The 27,942-nt window shown below is 53.4% G+C and overlaps 2 pseudogenes; both read left to right on the top strand.

The window, feature by feature from the left end:
* Positions 1 to 258: 258 nt before the first annotated feature.
* On the top strand, positions 259 to 27,679 carry LOC114890765 (annotated as a pseudogene).
* On the top strand, positions 3,618 to 3,923 carry LOC114890979 (annotated as a pseudogene).
* Positions 27,680 to 27,942: the final 263 nt, after the last annotated feature.

Raw genomic sequence — 27,942 nt, 5'->3', positions numbered from 1 at the left:
TCTGGAGCCAAAGAACAGATGAGAAAACAGATTCTTGCAACATACTCACAAGTTTAATGAGTAAAAGCTGATTGTAGAAAACACAGCAGCCCTAATGAGGGGCTCGTGCAACAGCTCCAAACATCAGCAAGGAAGGGCAGGCGTGGGAGCCTCCTGCTGGGGCCACGCGCACACCCTGGGGTGGGGGTGGGGGATAAAAGCGGATATCCCCAGCACCTCACACACACTCACACCCTCCTTCAGCCCCCCTGCCACACCATGGCCGCGTCCACCCTGTCCGTGTGCTCCAGCGCCCAGAGCTACGGCAGCGGCTCTGCCTGCCCGGTTCCTGCACCGGCTCCTGCTGGCAGGTGGACGACTGCCCAGAGAGCTGCTGCGATTCCCCCCTGCCGCGCCCCCAGCGGCTGCGCCCCGGCCCCCTGCCTGACCCTCGTCTGCGCTCCAGTGAGCTGCGTGTCCAGACCCTGCTGCCAACCAGCCTGCACCGGCCCCTGCACGGCCTCGTGCCGCCGGCAGTCTAGCTGCCAGCCAGGGGGCGCACCTGCTCCCCCTGCCAGCAGGCCTGCCGTGTGCCCCTCTGCCGCACACCTGCTTGCTGCGAGCCCGTGTGCTGTGAGGCGCCCCCTGCTCAGCCCCCTCGTGCTGCCAGCCCACCCCCTGCCGCTCGTCCTGCCGCAGACCCTCCTCCTCCGTGTCCCTGCTCTGCCGCCCCACCTGCTGCCCCGCCTGCTGCGTCCCCGCCTCGGGCACGTCCTGCTGCTGACCGGCTGGATCGTCTGCCCCCCACAAGCTGCTGTCTCTCGGGAGCCCCTGCCCCTCTGCTGGCACCAGGACCTCCCCTCTCCCCATCGCTTGACACTCAGTGGTTGCCTAGAGGGATTTGAACCTGCCGTCCATCCCACAGACCCCTCGACCAGGGTGGACTGCGGGCCCTGGGTGCCTCCTCTGCGGGTTGGCAGCTTGAATCCCATGTGACAAAGGTTAGCTGCTATCATCAATAAAACACTGTGTCCTCCTCAAAGACATAGTCTCAAATCCGAGTTCAAGCAGCTGAAAGACCACAGGATCTGAAAGCGCGTGTCATCTGCACGCTCTGTGTCCCTTCCTACCCCAGGGCCCACCCTCCCCAAAGCCGGCAAGGGAGACGGGCGTGGGGGCAGAAGGTTCGGACCCTGAGCAGGCCCTGGGCTCCTCCCATGCCCACCCCCCTGCCTGTGCAGGTTAAATGTACGTGGGGAGCTGCAGAAACCCTGTTGGGTTGGGATCTGAGAGTCCAGGACTAGCACCATTGGAGGGAGGTGCCCACCCAGAGGAGGCCTGCCTGCATACTGGTCTGCGTACGAGTTCCTGTGGGCCCCGAGGGCGGTGCAGGGTCGGTTCAGACATCACTCGTTCTACTCAAGATTTCAAGGCCTGAGTGAGAAGGCACAGAGCAAAAAAGGCACCTTGTGAACAAACCCTCAAGACAGCGGGGAGGATGAGCCTGCAGTCTCAGTGGACCACTAGCTCTGGAGTCAAATGGGCAGCAGTCAGACTGATGATGTCAGCATCCGGCACCCTACTTATCCCCCAGTCACGAGCAGGCTGATGGGGTCCGTAGGAGCAGAACAGTGGAGGCCAGGCAGGAGCGACCAGGAATTGAAGGCACCTCCCAGGGGGCTCCGCCCCCACCCCAGCTCAGCTCCATCCAGGGAAGAGGGGACAGAGCAAAACCCGAAGAGGATCTTTAAACAGGAAATGGCCAGATTGCAAACCTGCCTCAGCTCTTAAATCTCTTGCCCCAGTTTATTCAAGACCTGTACCCTTTACCTGTTCATTCAAGTTTTAAGAAAATATAACCATCTCCTTATGGACAATGGACAAAGGCCTTGATGGACTCTGCATAGCACAAAGAGTTAAAAGACATAGAGAAGGTTCCACTTCACCCCAACCCAAGAAAAGTGAAGTACAGGGATGTTGACACACGTGGAAATCAGAACCCACAACCCACAGGGACACTAAATCGTCCATCAGAAGGATGAGCAGGGCGTCTTCGGGGTTCCTGACAGGACAGCAGTGTCGCCATGGACAACACGAGCAGGACACGTGGCCGCATGTGCACCAAGTGACACCAAGCAGAAAACAGGCTGACTGCTGGCGCTGTGGGTGTCCACGCCGGTCAGGCCACAGCGCAGACCCGGAAGGAGAGAATCGGTTAAAGACATCCAGGTCTCTACTTTGGAGAGCTTGTTTAGAACATGTTTGTAACAAAACGACAATTCTAAATCCTCTGAGAGCCTCCAGATCTCAGGTGAGCTCCTCTGTCACCGTGACACATCTATCATCCATGTGACTAAGACACGGAGAGTTACCACCCTCAAAGTCATCCCATGAAACAAGAGCAACCCGCGAAGCCTTTCTCCCCTGCCTGGTGGACAGCGCAGGTGACACCCTGGGGGTGTCCGGGAGGGCGTCGGAAAGGCCAGGAGGTGACATAAAATGGCCTGGCTTGGATACAGGTGAAACTAAACAGGCCTGGCAGGGAGGTTTGGTTTGAAAGCAAGCATGGTGAGAAAGTGCTGGAGTAGTGGGTACTCTAAGAATTCCTTCTGCACTTCACACCCTCATGATCATGTGACATCACAGTGATGGAAGTTTCTAGATATGTGCCTTCCAACAGGAAGGATGCCCTGATGGCACTCCTTGGATTATTTCTTCGTTCCCAAAGAGCTCCCCACCGGCACCCTACTGTGGCAAGAGCTTCCTTCTCTTGGGGATGGTGCCTTCTCTGGGCATACCCTCAACCCCCTCCCCAGGACGGCCCCAGTGTCCTTGCTCCTGAGGGGCCCGCGTTCACACCACGGAGGCTGAGCCAGCACTTTCTGGGCCATCCCACATGTAGGCCTGCACCTTCCTCCCATAATTGCCGTGATTCCGGACACGAGTGGGGCCTCTGTGCACAGTGAGCTCGTCAGGTGTCAAGTGAGGTGGGATTCTCAAATTGGACTCTCCTGGTTCCTCAGGAACCAAGAGGTCAGATGTCACAGGACAAGGGGAACGGCGGCGCGGCCACGCGGGTGCACGAAGGAGGGGCTGGACTCGTCTTGCAGCTTTGAGCTGCCCCTCTGGCGGGTTGAATTGTGTCCCCCCACAAAGATATGTTGAAGTCCTAACTCCCAATACCTCTGAATGTGACCTTAGTTGGAAATGATGTCCTTACAGATGTGATCATGTTAAAATGAGGCCAGTGGGGTGCGCCCTAATCCAAAGACATATGGCGGTGTCTTTATCAAAAAAAAAAAAAAGGAAACTCTGGACACAGAGGCAAAAGCAGAGGGAAGATGTTGTGAGGGTGAAGGCAGAGATCGGGGTGATGCCTGTACGAGCTGAGGAACCCCAGAGACGCCAGCAAACAAACGCCAGGAGCCGGAAGAGGGGATGGATTCTCCCTCGCCGCCCTGGGAAGGGACCAGCCCTGCCCACACCCTGATCTCCAATTCTGGCCTCCACGCCGGGAGACCATACATGTGTGCTGTTTAAGAGAGTACCCTGGCAGCGGCCAGGCAGCCCAGCTTTGCAGAGGCTCCCCCTGCACCACAGCCCGCAGGCACCCGGCACGCGCTGGCCCTGCAGCCATGATGCCCAAGAGGAAGGTCAGCTCCCCTGAGGCAGTGGTGAAGCAGGAGCTCGAGAGGAGATCGGCGAGGTTGTCAGCTAAAACGCCTCCTGCAAAAGTGGAAACGAAGTCAAAAAAGTGGCTGGAAAGAACTTATCTTCAGCCAAAAAAAGTGCAAACAAAAGGGAAAAGGGGAGCAAAGGGAAAACAGGCTGAAGGGGCTAACCAAGAGACTAAAGGAGACTTACCTGCAGAAAACGGAGAAACTAAAAACGAGGACAGCCTGCCCTCTGATGAAGGAGGAGAGGAAGAAGCCAAGTCTGATTAATATCACACACACCCAGTCCTATCAGTGGTCCCTGTCTCCCTTCTTGTACAATCCAAAGGAATATTTTTATCAACTATTTTGTAAGTGCAAGTTTTTTAGTAGCTCTAGAAACATTTCTTAAAAAGGAGGGAATCCTACCTCATCCCACTTTTTTTAAGAGTAAATTCCTTTTTTTTTTTAGTTTCCCAAGGAGAATTTTATGGATGGCACTAGTTTATTTCCCTTCCAAGAAAACCAGTTGAGGGCTTCCCTGGTGGCGCAGTGGTTGAGAGTCCGCCTGCCGATGCAGGGGACACGGGTTCATGCCCCGGTCCGGGAAGATCCCACATGCCGCGGAGCGGCTGGGCCCGTGAGCCATGGCCGCTGAGCCTGCGCGTCCGGAGTCGCAACAGGAGAGGCCACAAGTAAGAGAGGCAGGCGCTCGCTCTGAAAAAAAAAAAAAAAAACCAACTGAAGCTAAATGAAGTAAACAGTCTCAAGTTTTTATTGTCTTCATAATAAAACAAAATATGAGGCTGAGAACTGGATCCCTTGGCCCTTTCTCTTCTTATCTCTTCCCAGTTCAAAATGCCTGCATCTCTTAAGAGCCAGCATTCTCTTAGATCTGCAGTTGGGCTCAACGCATTCAAGCCTCAGCACAATCTTCTTTGTAGTTTTAGCCTTTTTCCGGAAAATCGGCTCAGTCTGCCCACCATAGCCACTCTGCTTCTGTCAGGACGCCGCTGTCCCTGGGCACACAGAGAATCCTTGCCCTTGTACTGTGTCTCTTTGTGGGGCTGGTGGGTTTTAGGAATGCTCACCATGTCTGAGAGAGCACTGTCGGCGCGGAAGGAAGGTGAATGTCTTTTCTTAAGGGGTGAAACCACTTGCTGTTTATTTTTTGGTACAACGAGGAAACAGTGGGATATTGAATATGGGAGGCTTTGATTGTCTTGGGTGTCAGCTTAACATTCCACAGTTGGGAGGTAGCTTTTATATCCTATAATACAAAGCATACTACATGGCAATTTGGAGTCAGTTGCGCATTTGATGTCTTGAACACTTTAAGTTACTTCTCTTCCCGCGTTGTTTTTGGTAGAATTGTTTCCTAAAGCAAACCACTCACCCCTTGATCTTGGCTCTCCTGGGCAGAATTTTGCGCACTCTGTAACATCTTTGGTCGTGACAGTCCAGTTCTTCTAGTAACTTTGTTAATGTGCTGTGAACGATTGACAATTTGAGTATGTAGTGTATGTGATATTAAATTGTGAAATAGTGGACCAAACGTAAAATAGATAGCTAGCGGGAAGCAGCCACATAGCACAGGGAGATCAGCTCGGTGCTTTGTGATCCCCTAGAGGGGTGGGATAGGGAGGGTGGGAGGGAGGGAGACGCAAGAGGGAGGAGATATGGGAACATATGTATATGTATAACTGATTCACTTTGTAATAAAGCAGAAGCTAACAAAAATAAAAAAATAAAAAATAAATTGTGAAATAGTGGGACTTCCGATGTAACAGCATATCAGTATTTGAAGATATTGGTACTTGATATCCCGTCAAGGAAAATTGCCTCCACATTTTAGGCTGGACAGTCACTGGAATAACTGTTCAGAAAAGAATCACAACGACGATTTTTTAGATTTTTGGTACATACGTTAAGAATTGTCTACAAATTGAAATGTCTGTGTACTGATCCTCAAAACAACCAGCAAAATTTAAATTATGAAAGAAAAAACAATAAAAAAAGACAGTCGCCAGTCTGTGTACTTTGCATCCCTGGACGTTACCCCAGCCCCTCCCCAACTCCAGCCCCCTAGACAGGGTGGAGAAGCCAGGAGGGGGTCTGTGTGTCACGGGTCCAGGCCCGTGCCTGCCGGGGTCAAGAGCCATCCCTGGAGAAAGCTGTGCCATGTCCCCTCACCCTCCTGAGGAGGAGGGACTGGGGCAGTTATGTCCTCTGCAGGCAAAGGAGGGGCTCCCAGGGGGTCACCAGGAGCGTGATAGAGTCCCCTGCAGGGAGGCCCAAAACTGCCCGGTGCCAAGGTGCCCAGAATCTGCGCCGGATGCTCAGGGGCAGGGTGGTCTGAGAGTCCCCACGCGTGGGAGAGAGGACAGGGCCGGCTCAGGCCAGGGGAGAGAGCCTGGAGCGGGACAGACCTGGGCAGAGATATCAGCTACAGCGAGCGCCAGAGAAGGGCAAGGACCCGCTGGAAGGGCTTCCTCCCCCGGCTGGGGGCTGAGGGTCCCATCGCCCAGCAGGAAGGGCCCCCGAGGAAAAATGGGCTCCAAGACCGCACAGCAGGGCGAGGGGAGCTGGCTCCGCAGCCCCGAGTGGCTCCCCTCCTTCCCTTCGTCCCCCCGGCACTGATGGTGCAGCTGGCAGGACCACGGAGGGAGGGTGGAAGTCCAAGGCTGTGCCGTCAAGAAGCTGGACTGTCCTGCGGCTGCCCTAACAAGTGCCAGGGACACGTGGCTGAGACAACACAAAGTGTCACCCCACAGCTGTGGAGGCCAAATCGGGAGTGAGTCTCACGGGCCACAGTCACCATGTGGGCTGCCCGCTTCTCGCCGCAGGCTCCGGGCAGAGTCTGACCCTCGTGTCTTTCAGCCGGAGGCACCACATCCTCAGCTCGTGGCCTAGCGTCTGGCTTCCCTCTTCCCGCGGCCTCCCCTTCTGTGGCCGAGTCTCCCCGGCCCCTCTCCCAAGTCCCACCCGGATGACTCAGGACCATCCCCCATCACAAGACCCTTACTTTACTCCCATCGGCAAAATCTCTTTGCCGTGTGAGGGGACGCATCACAGTCTTGGGGTCGGGCCGTGGGCATCTCTGGGGGACCACGGAAGGTCCCCTCGAGGCTCTTTCCCACCCATCAGGAGGCAGAGGAGCCCTGCTTGCCAGTGGAACATCTCGTTTCCATTTAGACTCCAGGTGGGGGGACGCGGGGCACCACATATCAGTTGCTGAGCAGAAGACCTTTTCACCTAAAAGGGGTCAGTTCAGGAAGTGGCTTGCCCTCAATCCACGCAGAGCAGGGTAAGGACTGATCTCGTAAGTTCAGGGGACAGAGTGGGGTTCCTTGGGCTGAGCGCTGGGAGCTCGCCCCTCTGCCAAGAGGCCGGCCGCCTTCCCATGCTCGGGCACCCAGGGCAGGGCAGGAGAGCTAGAAGTACCCGGAGGCCTGACAGGAGGGGGCCACACACACAATGGGCTTGCAGCTCACGGGCACACACACAGCAGGCTTGTGGCTCAAAGGCACATGGCAAGAAGCCTGGCAGAAGCTGGGCACACAGGAGGCCAGCTGGCAGCCCTCAGAGCAGCTGGCGTGGCACACGGTGGCGTGGGGCTGGGTGCGGTCAGGGCAGAGGACAGGGCTGGTCCAGAGGCTCCTTCCCCGGGGCAGCCTTCATACTGGGCTGTGGCGTCCTGGCCATGCGGCACCCGGGTGTCTTCCTCGTAGCGGCCTGTTGTCTTTCCTCCTCGTCCCCCCCTCGGGTCTCTTCCTGGGGTTTCCAGTGGCAGTGATTCAGTGCAGGAAGCTCCTTCTCAGCCGGAGGCTGACGGTGACCCAGCGGCCCTGTGATTTCTGGAATCGGAGCCTGGGTTGGATGGGGAAAGGCCATCAGTTGGGGACAGGGGCCCCACTTCATGATTTTCAAGGCCCTCCCCAGGTTAAACATCCTGTCCTTTGTCCACAGAAGCAGAGTCACACTCACCGCACCAGCGTCCCCCATTGCGATTTGGAAACTCAGTGATCCAGAAGGTTCTCCCTCAGGGTCGGGCGCCTCACTGGGGGCTGTGGCCACGTTATGGCCATAATCGTAACGGCGGGGTTCCAGCTTTGTGCCAGAGCTGAGCTAAGCATTTTACGTGGACTCTCTCGTAACTGATCAATTATCAATCCTGCCACCATTCAAGGGCAGGATCTGCACAGATGTTCAATCAGGAAGATCTGGAAGGATCCCAGGACGTGTGCACGTTCTCACCACTGCAAACGGAGAAGCAGGCATTGAGGCTGCCCAGCCTCACTCTGGAATCCATGGTCTTTCCATTGTGCCTAACGGTGCTGGGACCTTAGGGGTGGTCTGAGATTCTTGGATCTGTAAACTGGAATATTTTAAAATCAGATTTGGGGATTTTGTCCAGTATTTCTTCAAAATATTCTTAGGCTTCAATGTCATTCTCTTCTCCTTCTTGGGTTGAAATTCCTTGCGTGTTAGCCCTTCTGATATGGTCTCATAGGCCCTCTTCATTTTTCTTGACTCTTTGTGCCTCTTCTTCAGATTGGATTCTTTCTACTGATGTGTCTTCAACTCACCGAATCTTTCGTCTTCCATCCATGATCTGAGCCAGTCCCTCTGCACCCATTCCCTAGCACCTCATGCTGCTCCTGGAACACGCCGGTTTCTGCAGCAGGGTCCTCACAGCCCCTTGACTGCCACAGCCTGGAGCACCGTCCCTGACCCTTCACTGCACCTAGTTCCAGTTCAGCATCACTGCCTCCCTGAGACCCCCAGACCACTCACCAGCACCCACTTCTGTCTGCTGAACCTGCTTTCCTTTCCAGGCCTCGGCGCCCCCCGGAATGATTCCATGCATTCATTTTCTATTTATTCATCGCCCTGGAAAGCTCATGAGGCCGGACATCTCTGTTGCCTGCCCAGAGCATAATCTGTTGCATGAACAAATCAGTTCTTGTACGATGACGTAAGGCAGAGCTGGCAAACTTTCTGTAAAGGGCAGAGGCTTTGCAGCCACACCGTCTCACTCACAACGACTCAGCGTTGTCGGGGAAAAGCAGCCTTAGACACACTAAATGCACAGACATGTCTGTGCCCCAGAGAACTTCATTCACACAAAAGCAGCAGGACAGACTTGTCTCACAGACGGCAGTTTGCAGACTCCTCCTTCAATGTTTTCCTGTGCGAGATAAAAACTCAAAATACATGACGGCCTCAAAGTCTTCATTGACGGCATGAGATAAAAAGGAGTAAAAGGGTACCGCACTCTGAGTGGATCCTGGGGTGCTCTGTGCACAGCGATGGCCTGGAGAAACACCACAAACCCCACGGGAAGGCAAACCAGAACATCCTGTTTGCAGAAGGAGGAACTGGCCTCAAAGCCAAACTAGTTTATGGTGGAGAACAGCACAGGGAAGCACGTCCCAGGATAATAAGATGCTGGGGAAGCACGATGACAGCAGCCACGAGGAAGTCAACAGCTGTGCTTCTGTGTCGCTGGGACGCCCACGGCCCGGGTATAAAGGCCCCCAGGGAGGCAGCCTGCAGACATCACCACCCTCCTCCCGACACCAGCCCAGCCCCACGCCACCGTGTGCCACACCAGCTGCCCCTCGGGCTGCCAGGCTGCCTGCCGCGTGCCCAGCTCCTGCCAGCCGTCCTGCTGCACGTCCAGCCCCTGCCAGGCGACCGGCATGCCCGTGAGCTGCAAGCCAGTTGTATACGTGCCCGTGAGCCGCAAGCCTGCCATGTGTATACCCGTGAGCTACAAGCCTGTGCACGTGGCCTCCTCCTGCCATTCCTCTGTGTGCCGTCAGCCCTCCCGCCCCACCCTGCTCTGCAGACCCACCCCCCTAGCATCCCTTCCGGCCTCTGATCACGAGGCTCCTCTCAGCTGCTCCCAGCGCAGACGGGGTCACACCTGTACCCCTCCCGGCACGAGTCCTCGGTGGGCCTCCAGGTTCTGCATGTGGCAGACGACAAGCACGCTCAGCCAACCCTCTGAACTCGGGCGAGGAGGTGGCAGGATGATCTGGGCCCTTCCGTGAGCTGACGCATTCCCCCTGGGAAGCCCTGGTCCCTGGGGTCCTCCTCTGTCTCCAGCAGGAAACCATGCCCCATGTGAGCCAAATAAACCATGCTTTCTCAATGCAGCCTGTCCCCCTGTTTTAGCTTCACATATTTTTGAAGCTTCCTTCCTGAATGTATATACAAATCACAAGCACGGAAGACCCTCCTCAAAGAGCCCTCTTCCCAATGGCTCAGCTGAAGGTCCTTGGTGGGTGGAGGGTGGGGGAAGGTGTGTCCTCATGTCCACCACTCGAGACTCACATTGTGGATGGGGAAGGATTTCCCCTCCCTCTGAGTGGGGCACAGGAAACAGGCCTGGGTCCAGGGTCCCACCTGGTGCCTAAAGGATGTCTATACAGGGAGGGCTGGAAACATTCACACAAACCCACCACACACACACAAAAGGGGGTCCGGCCATCCCAGGGAGAAGAGGCAGAAGTCTGAGAAAGCCTCATCCCCAAGCCCCAGGCACACAGGGCCTGCCAAGGCTGACCCTGGGCCAGGACCAGAGACCCTTCCCTGCCCCCTGGTTCCAGCCTGGCCAGCACAGATGCCTGAGCAGCATCGTTCTCCGCCAGGGAAAGGCAGATGCATGTAGAGGTCCCTTCTGTGTGCCAGACACGTAGGACAGCTGGAAATGTAGGACAGAGTGAAATCGCTCTGCTCCCCAACCCTTGCAAATGGAGAAGCAAACTTGTGTAAATGCTCATAGTATATATATTACATAAGTCTGATAGAGTTGACTGGAAAAAATGCACAACTTGAAAGTCGAGAATTATGTTTTATTTGGTGGACATGCTGCACACTTCAAGCCTGGGACACCGCATCTCAGATCACGCTGAGCACAAGGCACAGGTCCCCACAAGGAATCTGAAGTTGCTGGTACCCTGAAGGTCCTCAAATAATAATAAAACCCAATCCAAGGTCAAAGCAAGTAGATTCAAACCTCCTCTCGCACCGATGACCTGACAGAAGAAGAGACGAGACATACCCATTCCCAGAAGGAAACATTGTTTATGCCCATTTAAATCAACACATAATATCTGTTATTCAAGAAAACTAATAGATATACAGAAAAGCAGGGAAAAATCAATCTATTGTCAACAGACAAAGCAATCAACACAACTAGACTGAAAATGACCCAGATGTTGGAGCTGTCGGAATGAAAGTTTAAAATAACCATGAGTAGTGAACTAAGTGAGACAAAGAAAGACAAATACTGTATGATCTCACTTCTATGTGGAATCTAAGGAAGAAACAAAACTCATAGATACAGAGAAGAGATTGGTGATTGTCAGAGGCGGGGAGACGGGTGGGCAAAATGGGTAAAGGGGATCAAAAGGTAAGAACGTCCGTTTATAAAACAAGTAAGTCCTGGGGATGCAGTGTACAGCATGGTGACCATAAGAGGAAAAACATTTAGCTTTAATTATTTACTTTTGTTTAAAGAAATAAAAGAGAGAATTATGAAAGCAGAGTGATAGTCTCTTAAAATAGAAGAAAGAAACAGACTTCAGGAGAAACAAATAGAACTTCTAGGAATAAAAAGTCAAGTCATGGAAATTAAAAACTCAGTTAAACAAAATATTAGACACAGCTGAAAGAATTAGAAAAGTTAGAAGGCAGTTGTTCGATATCGCTTATCACTTTCTGGGAGTTGCGTCAGCTGAAGGCGATAGTCTTGACCACGGTCAGACTGCCTTTTCAGGGAAACTCACATCTAATAACTGGTCCAGGATAATAAAGACCTGGGCTGGCGTCCCAGCTCAGGACAGCTCCAAAAGACCCTCGCCTCCACAGATGTTGATCCTGAGAGAGCTCCCTAATAAACCTAATGTCTGGGCACCTCTGTCTGCAGCAAAGGACCTGGAAGCAATGGCAGCCCTGTAGCAATGAGTGCCCCAGGATCTCGCATGTGGTTGCTAAATCTCATTTCCCACTAAAAAGGACCAGGTGCTCCCTGAAAGAAAGGTAGGCTACTGGGGCAGGAAATGAGCTTAAGGAGTCTGGGACACCTTGAGCCCCCAAGCAAGGAAGCTCTCAAGGACTACTGAGATTATATCAACAGGACACAGGAGCCAACCTGAAGGGGCTCCCACTGATGCGCACTGAAGGAGGAGTAATTTCATCCTCCAAAAGAATAACTCCTGCTATAGAGTGAAACACACCAATTATATAAAAATCCTTAAGTGCATAAAATACACAAGATTTTATGCATATAAATATATACATATACATAAAATATATATATATGAGCATATATATAGTTTATAAACATGTATGTATATAATTAGAGATCTATAGAGGTTACTAGGAAACCAAAAATTATTCTGAAAATTGATTAAAAGGACAGAATAAATCATGTATCTGGACTTTCCTGGAAAAAGAGTATTTTAGGGTAACCAAATAGGGGTGGAAGGAAAGTTCTTTATAGAAGAATTCCAGGTTATAAATGTAGAAGGGGTGATAAACTTAGATAACCGCCACCTTGCAATGCCCAGTGACATGATAGATCTAAGCCCAGATTCTCAGTGGCTGCTGAAACCGAGCTGAAAGGCTGGCGGGGAACAGGCTGACAGCAGCCATCCCAGGGATGACAGCAGTCCCCAAACCGAGGCACCCAGACAGCATCTACCTTTTGATGTCATACCCTTGGAAGCACACAACTCCTGTGAAGTATTCTCGCCAAAGGAGTTGAACCTGCATTTCAGCCTACCCACAGATCTCCCATTCTGCAAGAAATACAGGAGATGGAGGATTATCTTAAAGAACATCTAAAGACACAAACAACCTAATCCAGAATGTGGAAAACTCTTCAGGACAAATAACTGAGTTTCCTTAACAAACACACGCCGTAAGAATTGCTGTCAATCAGAAGGGACTTAAGAGAAGCAACACCCACGTGTTCTGTGTGAGCCCTGTCTGGATTCTGATCTGAAAAAACCAGCACTTTAAATGTCTTTTTTTAAGACAATCAGAATAAATTGAATAGAATAGGTATCAGTTAACCACTGTTTACAACTCAGTATTTCAAACTTGTGTAAATGCTCATAGTATATATATTACATGAGTCTAATCGTGTTGACTGGAAAAAATGCACAACTTGAAAGTCGAGAATTATGTTTTATTTGGTGGACATGCTGCATACTTCAAGCCTGGGACACCGCATCTCAGATCACGCTGAGGGACCGCTCCGAAGAGGCGAGGGGGGAGCCAGGATATGTAGGAGTTTTTGCAGCAAAGAGCAGGTAGTCGGAACATCAAAAGATTACTGTTAATTAAAGAAAATCAGACATCTCAAGTTAAGGAATTTAGCGCTTTTCTATGTATGGGAAGATGCAAGAGTCTGGGCTCACTGAAATCATTCCTTTGATGTGCACCTCAGCTCTCTCGGACCAGTCTCCTGCTTTTCTCCATCCCAAATCCCCACAGGGTGCACAGCTGCGGGTGGCTCCCCTGGCTGAGAGGTGGGCAGTGGGCAACCCGTTGGTCTCCATCCCGAGTTCCCTCAGGGCTCACCATCCCAGCTGCTGTAATGTGATGGCTTGATGGCTGCAACATCTTTTGTTTACTGATATGGAAGGCAAAATTATTCATTCACAATAGACACATGTCTATCTATACACACACAGCTTTTTGTAATGTACTTATACTTAATCAATTTGCTCCCCTTGGTAAAATATCAAGGGCTTCTTCCCACCTCCACACACATAGATCTACCTCGTTCTTCTTAATGCCTGAGTAGTATTTCATTACACAGATATGCAGAAATAACGGCATTCCTCTATTAATCACCTTCGTCTAGTCTCCGTTTTTTGCTGTTGTTGCTATTACAATGTGGTCATAAACACCGTCACGCATATCTCTGCGCAAGCATTTCTGTTGGGCTGATTCCTAGGAGAAAATATCCACTTTTCAAAGGAAGTGGAAAGGACCTGGAAAGATCCCTGTCCCAGGCTGCAGTCAGTGTATACACAGCAGAGCTTGATGGAGTCCAAAACCTGGTCTGTGTCGGCCTGTCCAAAGGCTGATCACATCTTCCATCTCCTGCCCTGCCTCCTGCTCTGGGGACTCTTTTAGACGGTGCAATGAACTGACTGTAAAAACCTGGGAAAGGGGTTGCAGCAGCATCCCACCTGGTTGACAGCCACTGCAAATGTCTGCAACCTGCAGTCAGTGAATCGGGAGATCGCCAACCTCCCCATGGTTGAGCGACATTTCTCAGTTGGAATCCAGTAAACTGATGGAGCCCGTCGCCGCCCACTCGGGCCGTCCCGGCAGTAACCAGCTGATGGCGGAGGATGAGACGGCGGGCATGGAAGAATTCCCCTCGGGATTACACTTGGTAACACACACCAGCCGCACCCAGGGGCTTCAAGTTCTCTTCCATTGAATTGAGGACGCAGGGGAAGAGGGGACAACGATGCCTCTTGAGTGGGTGGCCCCGAGAGAGGCTCCCCTGTCTTGTCCCCTTCCAGGGGGCAGTGGGGCTGACCTGGAATAAGAAGGCTTCTTTTCTGGTATCTCCCCCAACCTGTTTTGTCCATCTCCGCGAAGGAGGCGTTGCCTAGCAACTGGAGAGGGGCAATGACGTCCTTGGACTATTCTGTTCCGCTCCTGTGACACTTAACTCTGGTTGATTATTAGCACACGCACTGGGGAGGCGACAACCAGCCTTAGAGAAAAACGAGTTCTATAAAGTCACCAAGGGGCAGAAAAGGGACTTCTGGCCTGGCTTTGGGATGGGGTCTGGCCCATAGGAGATTTTTCAGTTCTCAGAAAGAATCTTTCTTCCTAAACCTACAAGATTCCTTGGGCAAGAGGACAATGGGTGCTGAGAAAAGTCTTTGAAATATGAGCCATTCCATTTACTTTCTAATCTGCAAAGCTGCACAGCAAACGCGATCTTTGCTGGCCTCCCTCCCTTGACAGTTATAGCCTTTATGCTTTGTAAGTATATTAAGCACCTGGAAAATAATATCGTGTAGGTAACTATGATATACCATTAATGGGCCTTCTGTGTCTTTTTGTATAAGAATGTGTTAATAATTTACATTTTAACTCAGTACTGTTGACACAGTGGTAGAAAGACTTTTCAAAGAGCTGTTTCTATCACCAGGTAAATAATCCTAGATAAGCTTTGCTTACCCTGAGACTCAGGTATCTTGGAAACTTTAAGGTATGCCCTTTGGCTGCTGTCCTCCCATAGTAAATTGGCACAAGGAGAAAAAAAAAAAAGCCACCCACTTGTTCACACAGAGGAGATGTCAGGCGCATTCACATAACTCATGGTCCTGGGCTTGTGGACGAGGAATGTCGCCTGCCATTTCAGTAAACAAAGGATGTCGCGGCCATCAAGCCATCAGCTACTGCGGCTACCGGAGACAGTGCATCCTGAGGGGATTCAGGACGGAGAAAAGCAGGACACTGGCCCTGGGTCGTTAAGGTTCACATCAAAGGAATGATTTCCATGAGCCCAGACTCCTGCATCTTCCCTTACAGAGAGATCATTAACTTGAGGTGTCTGTTTTTCTTTAATTAACAGTAATCTTTTGATGTTCCAACTACCTAGTTTTTGTTGCAAAAACTCCTATACATCCTGGCACCTCCTTGATCTCTTCAGATCAGTCCCTCAGAGCATCTGGGAGGCTGTGTCCCTGGCTTGAAGTTCTCAGTACGTCCGCCACATAAAACATAATTCTCAACTTTTAGGTTGTGCACTTTTTTGCAGTCGACAGCCTCAACGGAGGTCAAGAGTCGTGCTTGCCCAGGGCTCGGGACAAACCTCAAGGATTTCTTCAACCCTGCCAGTCAGAGTTCCTATAAAAAGGGAGGGAAAGAACTGACCCCACCTCCACACTCCCTACAGTGGGAACCACTGTTGAGATTTTGGTGCGTTTTTTAAAAAGTCTTTTTCTGTATTGCGTGCGTATGTTGTTGGGGGTGGAGAAGAGTTTGCTTCTTCTTGTTATAAAGATGTGGCTATATTGTTGGTATAGCTTTGTTTCCTGCTTTTTCCTCATACGTCTCGTTTGTGACGTAGACCTATTAGCAGAATGAGTTGCTATGGTGGCCATCAACCTCCTGTTTGCAGTCCACGCTGTTGTCTACATCATGCTTTGCTATTTAAAATAATCTGCTGTATTGGAGTAGGGAGGACCCTGAAAAAATAACAAATCAGAATTTGGATTTAGATGACAGTGGAGGGACGCTGCAGAGCCCCGTCGAAAAAGGTTTGAACTTGGGAGCAGTTCACGTCTGCTCTCCTCAAATTTCAGGCTGGTGTTTCTGATCATTTCTGTGATATTCTAATATGTTTGCAGGGTGTCAACTTTGACCCTTTTGGTCAGATGACCAAAACCCCAAGTATACACTGGGATCCCTGCATTAGTTTGTCTGTTTTCCTTGTTTTCTCCACCGGAGTCTTGATTCCCTTCTGGGTAAAATCCTGGCATTTCCATCATGCTGCCTGTCGACTGAAAAAAAAATACAGAACCTGAAAGTTAAGAATTATGTTTTATTTGGTGGACTTTCTGAGGACTCAAGCCCAGGAGGCAGTCTCTCAGATAGCCCTGAGAAACTGCTCCAAAGAGGTCAGGGAGGAGCCAGGGTATATAGGAGTGGTTTTTCTTTAACCTTTTTTTAAAACTTTTAAAAAAAATTAAAGTATAGTTAATTTACAATGTTGTGTTACTTTCAGGTGTACAGGTGTACAGCAAAGTGATGTATATATACACATATATGCTGTTATACAGGAGTTTTTGCAAAAAAAACCAGGTAGTTGGAACATCAAAAGATTACTGTTAATTAAAGAAAAAACAGACATCTCAAGTTAATGAATTTAGGGTTTTTCTGTATAAGGGAAGATGCAGGAGTCTGGGCTCATGGAAATCATTCCTTTGATGTGCACCTTAATGATCTGGGGCCAGTATCCTGCTTTTCTCCGTCCTGAATCCCCTCAGAATGCACAGTCTCTGGTGGCTGCAGTGGCTGACAGCCCGATGGCCACAACATCCTTTGTTTACTGAAATGGCAGATCTGTCCACACACCTCTTGGAGCTGATGACAGGCAGCTGTGGCCACAATAACCTACCCCCCAAACCGGTGAAGAATGAACAGGAGACCCCCTCACATAGCGCCATCAGCCAGGTGGGGCGCTGCCTGTGGCCCCACCCACGGGGGTGGTTATGGGGTGAATCACGTCCCCCAAAAGAGATGTTGCAGTCCTAACTCCTGGTACTCGTGGGCGTGACCTTGTTTGGAAGTAGGCTCTTTGCAGATGTCACAAAGTTTAGATGAGGTCATGTTGGATTAGGGCAAGCCTTTAACAAGTGACCTTAAAGAAGCAAGAAACGCGGACAGACGCAGAGGGAGAAGGCCTTGGGAACCTAGAGGCAGAGGCTGGAGTGAAGCGTCTACAAGCCGAGGACACCAGGGACTGCCAGCCGCCTCCAGACGCTGGAAGATGCCTGGGAGGACTCGCCGTGACTGGTTTCAGGGACACCTTGATCTTGGATTCTGGCCTCCAGAACCGTGAGGCAATAAACTCCCGTCGTTTAAAGTCACCCAGTTTGTGGCACTCGGTCACAGCAGCCCCAGAACACTGGTAAAGGGGTGGTAAAGCAGGGAGCTTGGGGGACAGCATCCTGTGTCTGTAGGAACCTGGGATCCCGGGTCTCAGTGGGGACAGAGGCGAGGGAAGCTCACGGGCCGGGAGTGGACCCCTCAAAGCAGTGCCTCCAGGAACCCCACTGGGGGGCGGGGCTCTCTCAGCATCCTTCCTCCAAACCACCGCCTGGGGGTTCCTGAGCCCCATGTGCCGTCCCAGCAGCAGCAGTGGGCCTGCGTCAGCAGCCAGTGACATCACTGCCCCCTCGATCCCGTCACCAGGGCAGGCTGTGGAGCAAGGGTGCTCAGCGTGGCTGGACCTCGGGTCCTGACCCCTGTGGGTCCCTGGGAGAGTCCCGTGGAGTCGACAGTGACAGAGCAGCTGTGCTGGGACGTCGAGCCATAGCGTGGAGGGAGTGACCTCGGCCAGGGTGGCCAACCTGATGGCCTGTGAGCCCTCAGAGCAGGCCCCGCCCCGCCCCCTCCTTCTCAGGCCCCTGCTGACCTGCGCTCATGAGCTGCTGTGAGAACCACAGCCCCAGGGGACAGGATCCAGCCTCGAGATGCAAAGTCCCTGAAGTCCCGCTCCTGGTAGGATTCAGACTCAAACCGAGGCTCGGGGTCAGGGCGACGACCTCCGGTCGCCATGCGCGGGCTGCTAGAGCGTGGAGCACGCCTCGGGCTCTGTCCCTGGAGGGACCCTGGGCCCTCCAGAGTGTGACAGCAGGAGCGGAGGAGGTGGAGAGAAGACCCTCAGCCTGAGGTGCTCTCCAGTGTACCCAGGACCCTCAGCCCGAGGTGTTCTCAAGTGTACTGAGGTCCTCCGTGGCTTACTTCGCCAGTCTACACCTGCTCCCTTGCAGGCGTCCCTGGGTCCACCTGCAGCATGAGACAGAGGTCACAGGCACCCAGAGCCTGACGGCACCACCAAGGGCACCTCTCCGCCTGGCAGCCACCATCCGTGAAAGCCTGAATGATTGTCCCCCAAAGACACCCACGTCCTTCCTAAGTCCTGGAACCTGTGACTCTGACCTTATACAGCAAAAAAGGACATCGCAGATATGATTCAGCTAAAGCTCTTGAGATGAGGAGATGATCCTGGCTTATCCACACGGGCCCTAAATGTCCTCACAGGTGGCCTTACAAAAGGAAGGCAGAGGGAGATTTCACACACACACACGCAGAAGAGGAGAAGGCCATGCGACCACACAGATGAGATTCATGTGATGGGGCCACAAACCAAGGATACCGGGCAGCCTACAGCAGCTGCAGGAGACGAGGAACAGCTTCTCCCCTAGAGCCTCCGGAGGGACCACAGCCCTGCTGGCACCTTGGCACGCCTTGCCAGCACAGTGATAGCGATTTGGGACTTCCGGCTTCCAGAACTGTGAGAGAACACATTTCTGTTGTTTTAAAACCCCTCAGTTTATTTATTTTTTTAAATATTGAAGCAGAACCTAATGTTTATTTCTTTTAATTAGTTTTTATTGGAGTGTAGTTGAGTTACAGTGTTGTGTTAGTTTCTGTTGTAAAGCACAGTGAATCGGTTCTACACATACACACATCCACTCTTTTTTTAGATTCTATTCCCATATAGCTCGTTACAGAGTACTGAGTGAGGTGCTTTCTTAACAGCAGCCCCAGGAAGCTCACCCACCCTCACGTCTTACAGGCTCTGACTCAGGACATTTCAGCTCTACGTACAGGGAGACCCACAAGATGTACAGCCCAGGAGAAAATTCCCGTCGACGTGACCTCCCTCAAGGGCACCCTCATGGCTTTCTGGCCCCAAGCACTCTCTCTTCGCTCCTGCTTATTAAACCAGAGTAAGAAAAACAGAAAGAAATCTGACTTCTAAGGGGCTCGTCTTTCGTCTGCAGCATGCAGACCCCCAGCCAGAAAGACAGGCCCACGGACGAGGAAAGGACACCTTGATCTGGCCCGTGGGCGGGTCTGGCCTTCGCAGCACCGTCAGTTCCTGGATGAGATGACGCTACAGCAAGGAAGCTCTAGGCCCCGCTGAGGGCCAGGCCCCTGCAGGACGGGCCGTGCTGAGGCCGAGGCCTTTCTCCCTGTCCCTGTGCAACTGTTTGTCTTGCATTTGTGGCCCAGCGAGAGGCGGGCGTCTCGGTGACACCTCTGAAAGGCTCCATGTCGAGGGGACCACTGGAGTGTTGTCACGGCAGCTGGCTTATTCTTCGGTGTTCAGTCACCTGCAAACCCAGGCTGCGGGTCACTTTGCCAAGAGTCAGCCCTGACAGGTTTCCAGAAGGTATGAATAGAGCCAGTAGCCCAAGGACATACCTCTGCCTCAGCTCCAAATACCCACAGGTCAAGGCAGCTTAACCTTGGCACTTGGCATTTCCCCAGTGAGAATGTTCTTTATCCAAGTCATCAGGCCCAGTCCTTCTCCTCCTTCACAGCTGTGCCCGGTGCCACCTCCTTAGAGTAAAACCCCTCAACTTCAAGAAAGACCAAGATCAAGGCCAGCGGGGAGATTGAGCCGGTGTAGCCAGATGATCTGGGTCAGAACCAGGCTTTGTCCCTCATTAATCAACGGGGGAAAGTCGCTCACCTTCTCCAAGTGTCTGTTATCAGGGTTCAGTGACACAGGACACGGGGCAGGACATCCCAAAGTTGGAGGTAATTGATGTAAAGTGCTGAGCACAGGCCGACACAAAATTGGTGAGTGTCGGTCAACGCTGCTGCTTCCAGCCAGTCTACCCCGGTGCACAGTGCTGGGGCTGGTCAGGCTCCAAGACAGCCCCCAACCATGACTCTGCCTCTTGCCGTTCATGTCCTATGTGACCCATCCCTCCAGTGACTACCTTCTAAAGAATAGAAAACAGCAGGAATGACAGGATGTCACTTCCGTGTTGAGGTCTCAAGACCGACGTCCGTCCTGCAGGGCTTCTCTCTGCTGTGCTCCCAGCTCGCATACTCCAATGAAGCAGCAGTTGTGTTAGGCTCTGGTCCACGTGGCAAGGAACTAGGGCAGACTCTGGCCAACAGCCAGCCTACCTTCTGATGAGCACTGCATGCGGGCAGACCCCAGTGGAGCTTCAGATGCCCGGGGTCCCACACGGACACCTTGACTGCAAGCTTGGGAGAAGCCCCGACGAAGAGTCAGCCCAGCCGTGCCTGAATCCCCGCCCCACGGAAACTGAGATGATAAATGTCGTTCTCAGCCACTACGCCCTGGGTTTATTTGTTAGGCAGCGATAGCTAACTCGTACAGAGCCGTGCCCTCTCCGTGCCTGCCGAGTGTATATGCCACTGTTGGAAATGCGTTTCTTCAACCCAGTCCAGGTTTATTAATAACTGTCACCTACAAAGCACAAGAGCTGGTCTCGCTCTCCAGAGATGGTAAATCCCCAGTGTCTGCGGAAGGGGTGATGGGGCCACAGAGCACTGTGAGGCCCATGGCCTGCTTGATGGGCAGAGACGATCTCATAGACAGACGGAGCTGAGAACGGAGGCAGTGGACAGCTGGACGGCTGGTAGGGCTGGGCCTCTTGTCCCTGAAATACTCCAGTCCATAGATGGCTGCTGCACAAAGGCCCCCCAAGTGCTCCCTGTGGGGACCTCCCTAAAGAGGTAAGTCCTGCATCATGGGGGTCCCTGGGGCCCTGTTCCTGCACCCCGGCCAGTGTCCATCTGTCTATCAGTGTCCAGTGCCAGGCAGTTGTAGGAAGACAAACTCTATCTCTCCATCTTCAGCTGGCCTGAGAATTGAATGACATAAGACATATTAACAGGAGAAAAGCAGACACATTTATTCCATGTAGGTTTATTCCGTGTAAGACACAGGAGCCTTCATAAGGCAATGAGGACCCCAAGAAGTGGCAAAACCTACTTGCGTTTATACCGGGTTGAACAGAGAGACTATTGCAGAAAAGTGACTAAGTACACGGCGAGGCAAGGGGAAGGGAAGCGCTATTCTAATGAGGTCTGTTTGTACAGAACTTCCTGGCCTCCTGGTGCCGGGAGGGCAACCCTCAAAGGGGACTTTTCGTTGTTGTTGTTGTTATTGTTTTTTGGCCTCACAGCACGTGGGATCTCGGTTCCCCGACCAGGGATCAAACCCGTGGCCCCTGCAGTGGAAGCGCGGAGTCCTAACCACTGGACTGCCAGGGAAGTCCCCTCAAAGGGGACTTTTATCTCTCACTTTCAGGAGGAAAAGGGGGTCCAGACCACCCTCCTTGCACTGGCTGTTTTTCAAGTGCTTTCAGCTAAATTTGATCCCTATGTCAACAGGGCAGTTCTGGGGTGACCTATTCGGTCCGCCCCACAGGGGAGAGTTTTTATGAAACTCCCCCTCATTAAGTGAGACGCTTGGCTGCACAGAGGTCCCCCCTGTGAAAGGCCCCGGCTACCTTCCCCCGGCTCCACCCAGAGTCCTGTGAATGCTTTTGTCAAATAGGAGAAGATGACCCTCCTTGGGACATGTGCAGACCGGGCAGCCAAGCAAGACGGGATGTGGTCTCCCCAGTGGCTATGCCCGGATTGGTCACGTGCTGGCCGCCTGGTCATGGGCCCGGCATCTCTCTGTTAGCCGGTTTGAAGTCGGCCAAGCCCTGAGAAGACTGCACAAAATAGCTGAATGTAAAAGAAAAAAACATCCTGGTTTCTACCTCAGCTCAGCCACTAGTCATTCATGAAGGTGTCTTGGAAAAATTCCTCGATTTCTGGGGCGAGTTCCTGCGACTCTAAAATGAAGAGAGTTAAGTCAGTACTTCTCAAACTTCTCCACTGAACTGCGCGCGCCTAATGCAGGGAAAGCTCGGGGCACCTCTCGGGCATCTTTGGCCCTGAGTCGCCTCCTGGAAGTTCAGAATGTCTTCAGAGACTTATGTTTTATCTTTAAAGGCCATGAAATATTGTCATTCTGTTACATAGACTGTCCATGTTTGTTTTAAAATAAAAGTAGAGCCTCAGCCCCTTAAATTGCCCCTCTGAGATGTCTGGTTTGACCATGTGATGGTGGGGTTATCCCCCTCGCCAGCCCGACTCCACCCCAAGGCGGTCCCAGCCCCTCTGTCCCTCCCACAAGGGAGGGGAGGGTCAAGCACTCACCAAACCTCCCATCCCCACCCCCACGCCAAGCTGAGGGGTCGAGAGGATGACTCCCTGCGTTCGAGTCCCAGCTCCATCACTACTGGCTGTGTGACCTTGAGCAAGTCACTCAACCTCTCTGTGTGCCCCCCAGCACACAAGATGGAGGTGACGATATCTACTGGCAGGACTGTGGTGAAGCCTCGAGGAGCTGCTCTGTGGCGCTCTTAAACGACGCCCAGCACGTGGAAAGTGCTTCATGTGACGAGCGTCTCAGCCCCTTTCACCTCGAGAGCCTCTTCCGCCTGCCCCCTCACCTCTCGTCACCTCCACTTCTGCCTTCAAGCCCAGATAAATTTCTCTTCCATTTTATTTTACCTTTCCCTGGCTTTCTTCTCCCCTTACCTCTCTCTCCCTCTTGTTTTGTTCTACTTGTGACCCTAAGATGACCTCAGGGGCTGGGGCTCAGCATCAAAAGGCTTAAGGTCACGTGCCCTTGACTGTTGCGCTTCCGGTGCAGGAACCCATCCTCCCGTGGCCACCGGCACACTTCGAACCCTGCGCCCAGCACGGGCACATGGCTGACACAAAGGGTGGCCTCCTTCACAGTGAGATGCACGGGAAGCCGCTTACGAAGCGCACAGGGCCATGCGTATTGGCAAACAGAGGTGGTCAAGATGTGCCCCCGTAGAGGACCGCTAGGTAATTCATGATGCATTCGCAGTGTAGACTGCCTCGGAGGCATACCTAAGGCAGGGGTCTCCTTATATTCTAGCACTGAGAAGCTTTATTGAAAAATTTTAAATATTGCACAGTGGCCTCCAGACCAAAAGCCTAAAGCCGTTCTGCTTGCAGCAGGGCAGGGGAGCCGGGACACCAGCCCTTCCCGCGCCCCCCATGGTGGGCCCTCAGCCCCCTTGGGCTGCGACTGCAAACATCACCGTAGAGACGATGGGATGGCGCAGGGGCGTTCGTGCTGTGCTATCAAGTGAACGAAGCGGAACCCCCAACCCTGCAGTTTATCTCCCTCTCTGGCACGTTAACTCTCTCAGTTCATTCCGCTGCGGTAACCCGAGCTGATGCCACAGCCTGAGCTGTTGAACAAGCAATTCATTTCTCCCGGTCCTGGAGGGTGCAGCGTGGTCGGTGAGGGTCCTCTTCCGGGCCTCACACTTCTCACGGCGTCCTCACATGGGGAAAGGACAAGGTGCTCTCTGGGGTTTCTTTCATGAGGGCTCCACCCGGGGGTCGTAATCACCACCCAAAGACCCCACCTCCTAACATCACATGGGGCACTAGGATCTCCAGGTTTGAATTTTTTTTAATATTTGTTTATTTATTTATTTATTGGCTGCATCAGGTCTCAGTTGCAGCACGGGGGATCTTTCGTTCTGCCTCGCGGGCTCTTCGTTGCGGTGCGTGGGCTTCTCTCTAGTTGCGGCCCGCGAGATCCCGAGCGCGTGGGCTCTGTCGTTGCAGCACGCGGGCTTAGTTGCCCCGCGGCATGTGGGATCTTAGTTCCGCGACCAGGGATCAAACCAGCGTCCCCTGCATTGCAAGAATCTGTCGATTCTTAACCACCAGACCACCAGGGAAGTCCCAAGATTTGAATGTTGAGGGAACACAAACATTCGGGCTCTAGCACTTACCTACAGAAAACATTGAAAAGACGCCAATCTGTTATAGGCGATTTCTGGATGGTGAGGTTACAGGCGGTTTAAAGGTTTTCTTTTTTCCTGAGATTTTCAAAAAAATTTAGCATAAACTTATATGATTTTTGTATTAAGAACAAGAGTCAGTAAAATTCTCTTTGGCGGCAATAGCAGCTGAAATCGACGCCCTTAGCTGAGGGCAGTGTAGGAGGAGAGCAGCAGGGACAGTGCTGCAGGGCCTCAGACCCGGCCCTGACACTGGACACGGCGAACTCCATCGCAGGGGACCTGGGAGCCAGTGGGAGTTATGCCGGGAGGGGTGAATGGACCGTCCCTTTGGGTATATTGTGGGGGACACATGGGGGTACTTAGAGGAACTGGACGGACGGGAGGGATGGAACGGTGGGTGGGACCAGCAGGGTGCGTGGCCTGCTTGCATTCCGTTGTGAGGGGCCTCACAAGGCCGTCCTGCAGGGATGGTCCATGTGCACAGCCCACTCTGCATCTCCCTTTAAGGAACCAGCAAAGCGGATGTGTCATCGACAGCCCAGTGTTAAAACACTGCCATAGGCACCGTCCTTGGAATTAGCTGCAGCCGACTTGCCTTCCAGGCTCCCACAGGCAGGATGGAGAGACAGAAAGGGGGAGGGGGGAGGAAGCAGGCGGAATGGGCCAAGGTCCAGCCTGCGGAGGTGAAGCCAGCTGAGCAGTGTGGGACAAGGGTGTGACCCCCGGCTGAGTGGCAGGAGAGGGTGGGAGGTTAGGAAGAGCTGAGCTTGGGCTGTGGGCAAAGTCGCTGAGGACAGCCTGGGGGGAGGGGCGGACTGGGAGGGGAGGGGTCAGTGGCAGGGTGATGGGGGGAGGGGAGGGTGGTAAACAGATGGGAGCATGTGCCGTGATTAAAAAGGAGCAGAGCCCTTCCCTCATAGGTCCTGATGTGGGGTGAAGGGTGTCCCCCAAAAGATACACTGAGATCCTATCCCCCAGCACCCTTGAAAGTGACCTGATTTGGAAATAGGGTCTTTTTAGATGTAGCCAAGTTCGGATGAGGTCAGGCTGGATTAGGGTGGGCCCTGATGCAGCGACTGGTGTCCTTGTGAGAAAGTGTAGACACACAGATGCACGAGGAGAAGACCGTGTGAAGACAGGTAGAGACTGGAGTGATGGAGCCACAAGCCAAGGGCTGCCGGCAGCTACCAGAATCTGGGAGACGCAAGGCAGCATCCTCCCCTGAGGCTTCAGAGAGAGCACAGCCCTGCTGACACCTCGAGTTCAGGCTTCTGGCCGCCAGACTGAGAGAGAATAGGCTTCTGCTGTTTAAGCCCCCAGACTGCGGTACTTTGCTACAGCAGCCCCAGGAAGCCAACGCTGGTCCTTGCGGACACTCCCCATCGCACGGTGCCTGCCTGGTCCCTGACGGACACGCAGTGAGCCTGTGAGCCAGGACCACCCCGGACCCTCAGACAGGCCTCACTGCAGGGGGCCTGCACCTGCACACACACGCACCCCCCCCAGAGATGAGCATCGGGCAGAGGCATCTGAGCAAAGCAAGATCAGCAGGGAAGGGTGCGGGAGGTGGGGACGAGATCAGGAGACGGAGCCCTTGCAAAAGGCCGTCTGCACCCCGAGAGCACATGCCGACTGGGTTGGGGGGGGTGTGAAGCCAGTCGCTCCGGCTGGGCGGCAGAGGCGCACAGGCTTGGGGCGGGCGTGTCCACGTAAGCCTCAAGCCACCCTGCCCTTTGGGCAGCACCAGACACCCTCCTCTTGCCACCTCCCCACCCCCAGGACAAGCCCCGGGGGGCTGGGGGGACATAGCACTCCTGGATGGAGATGTCACCGTGTCCTTCCTAGGACAGCGGCCGGGTGGAGAGGGTGGTGCGTGCAGAAGTCGCCCTGCTGGCCGGTGGGGGACAGGGGGCCTGTGCGACTGCCCGGGTCACAGCCCGCGAGGGCAGCCTGGGCCAGGCGCTTGTCCCAGAGGGACCGGGTGGTCCTCACAAGGCGGAAGGGCCAGGGCCGCCTTGGGGACTGGAGTGTCCTGCATAGCAGGTGTTAAATGAATCCAACACGGAGGCTGTTAAACAGATACGGCTCGACAGCTGCGTAAGCAAACCAAGATCTAAGCCTGCGAACGCCTCCCGGTTCTGAAATCAAACCCGAAGGACAGCCAGTCCTAACAGCCCCCTGGGCCTTCAGCTACACCCATCAGGAATGGCCCGCTTTCGATGTCCCCGCCTCTGTCTGCGAGGGCTCCTCGCCACTGCTGGTTTTGGCGCTGCCCCATTCCAATCAACTTTTGCTCAGATAAACTCTGAAAATGTTCACTATGCCTCCGTTTACCTTCTCACAAGGAGAGAAGCCGCGCCTGTCCGCCAGAGCACACACTCACTGCCGCCCTGGTGGGGAAGCAGGTAGGGACAGGCCCCTGGAAGGGATCTGAGGCTCTTCCATTCTATATGCAAGTGAGGAAAGCGAGGCCAAGAATAATGAAAGGTACAGCATCATTAGTTGAGAGCCAGGCTCCGGGCTAGTACGCTGTGTCATTTAACCACCACAGCCCCATGGAGGGTGTTCCTAGTGACCCACTTTACAGATGAAGCAACTGAGCCAACACAGGACCTTCCCCAAATTCTTGGGGCTGCAGAGGCGCAGCGGGGCTGAAACCTGGGATGAGGCTGGTGGCGTGGCCTCCTGCTGCCTCGACTTACCAGCGCCCCTCCCCCGAGCCGGGACTCTAACCCACGAGGTCCTGATGCCCTTCCCCAGCGTGGAGCCAGGCAGTGGTCAGGCCAGGCTGTCCAGCCAGGACAGGAGGGCAGAGGCTTGCGGGCCAGGCCCTGAGCGCTGAAAAGGAGCCGCACAAAAGCTGCTGTGCAGTGGGCGAGGCCAGCCCCAGGCCAGGTCCCCGGGGCTGTGGAAGACCTGGGCACAGAGCCTGGAACTGTGGCTTTGGTGGCTTCAGGGAGGAGCCCAAGGACGCTGGAAGCCCCGGGCACACACCGTGCTGGCGGCGGCTGAGATACTAGACGTGTTCAAGCCTGACACGAGATACCAGGAGAAGACACCACTGGCTTGGGGCATTGTTCTTTGGATGCTTTTGATTCGGGATTTTTCTCACTGTCTCAAGTTAAGGAAGTCTGGGGCTCTGCATTCTTGAGGTTTCACAACTCTTCACCCGGAGTGGTGGCTGGCTTCTCATCCCTCCCCGTTCCCTGGGGAAACTCTCTTGTTTTTGCCCATGGCTCCAGAGGTCCTGAGTGGGTGAAGCTGATACTATGCCTGCCTTGCTGTGTGCGGGCTTCTTTCCAACCGTGTCCCCCCAAAAAGCGATATCCAAGTCCTACCCCCCAGTACCTGTGGATGTCACCTTATTTGGAAATAGGGTCTTTACAGATGTAACCAAGGTGAGATGAGATCAGGCCAGAGTCGGTCCCTTAACTCCCTCCCAGCCAGGCCTTGCTTGTCTGACCCTAGGCTGTTGCCTTACTCCCCACTCCTCCCCACCCAGCCCCAACTATGGACTTGGCCGTGGTCCCAAGCAGCCTGGCCCAGACCCCCATCACCCCACCTCCTGCTACTCCTTCAGGCAAAGCCTTGTCCACCCAGATCAACGGCACCTGCCAGTCCATTCCCACCCGCCAGCTTTAGCCTGCTCTCGCAGCCTGGAAACCTCCATTCATACGTCTCCTCCTCCAGGAAGGCTTCCAGGAAGCCCCCGTGTTGTGGAAGAAGCCCTCACACTGGCATTTCCCACACTGTTGGGTTAATCATCGTCCATGCATGGGTGGCCTCTGCTGGACGGCGGCTTCCCTGCTGGCAGGGACTGCGGTCATGCTCGTGGGGCCCCTGATTAGCACGGGGGCTGGTTCCCACAGGGACACCATGAAGGTCAGGGGAGCAGAGAGATGATT

The sequence above is a fragment of the Monodon monoceros genome, unplaced genomic scaffold (genome assembly GCF_005190385.1).
Source record: "Monodon monoceros isolate NGI ecotype Baffin Bay Population unplaced genomic scaffold, NGI_Narwhal_1 Super_Scaffold_11, whole genome shotgun sequence".
Classification (NCBI taxonomy): Eukaryota; Metazoa; Chordata; class Mammalia; order Artiodactyla; family Monodontidae; genus Monodon; species Monodon monoceros.
The sequence above is the reverse complement of the archived record's forward strand: the minus strand, read 5'-3'. Positions and strand labels throughout refer to the sequence as shown.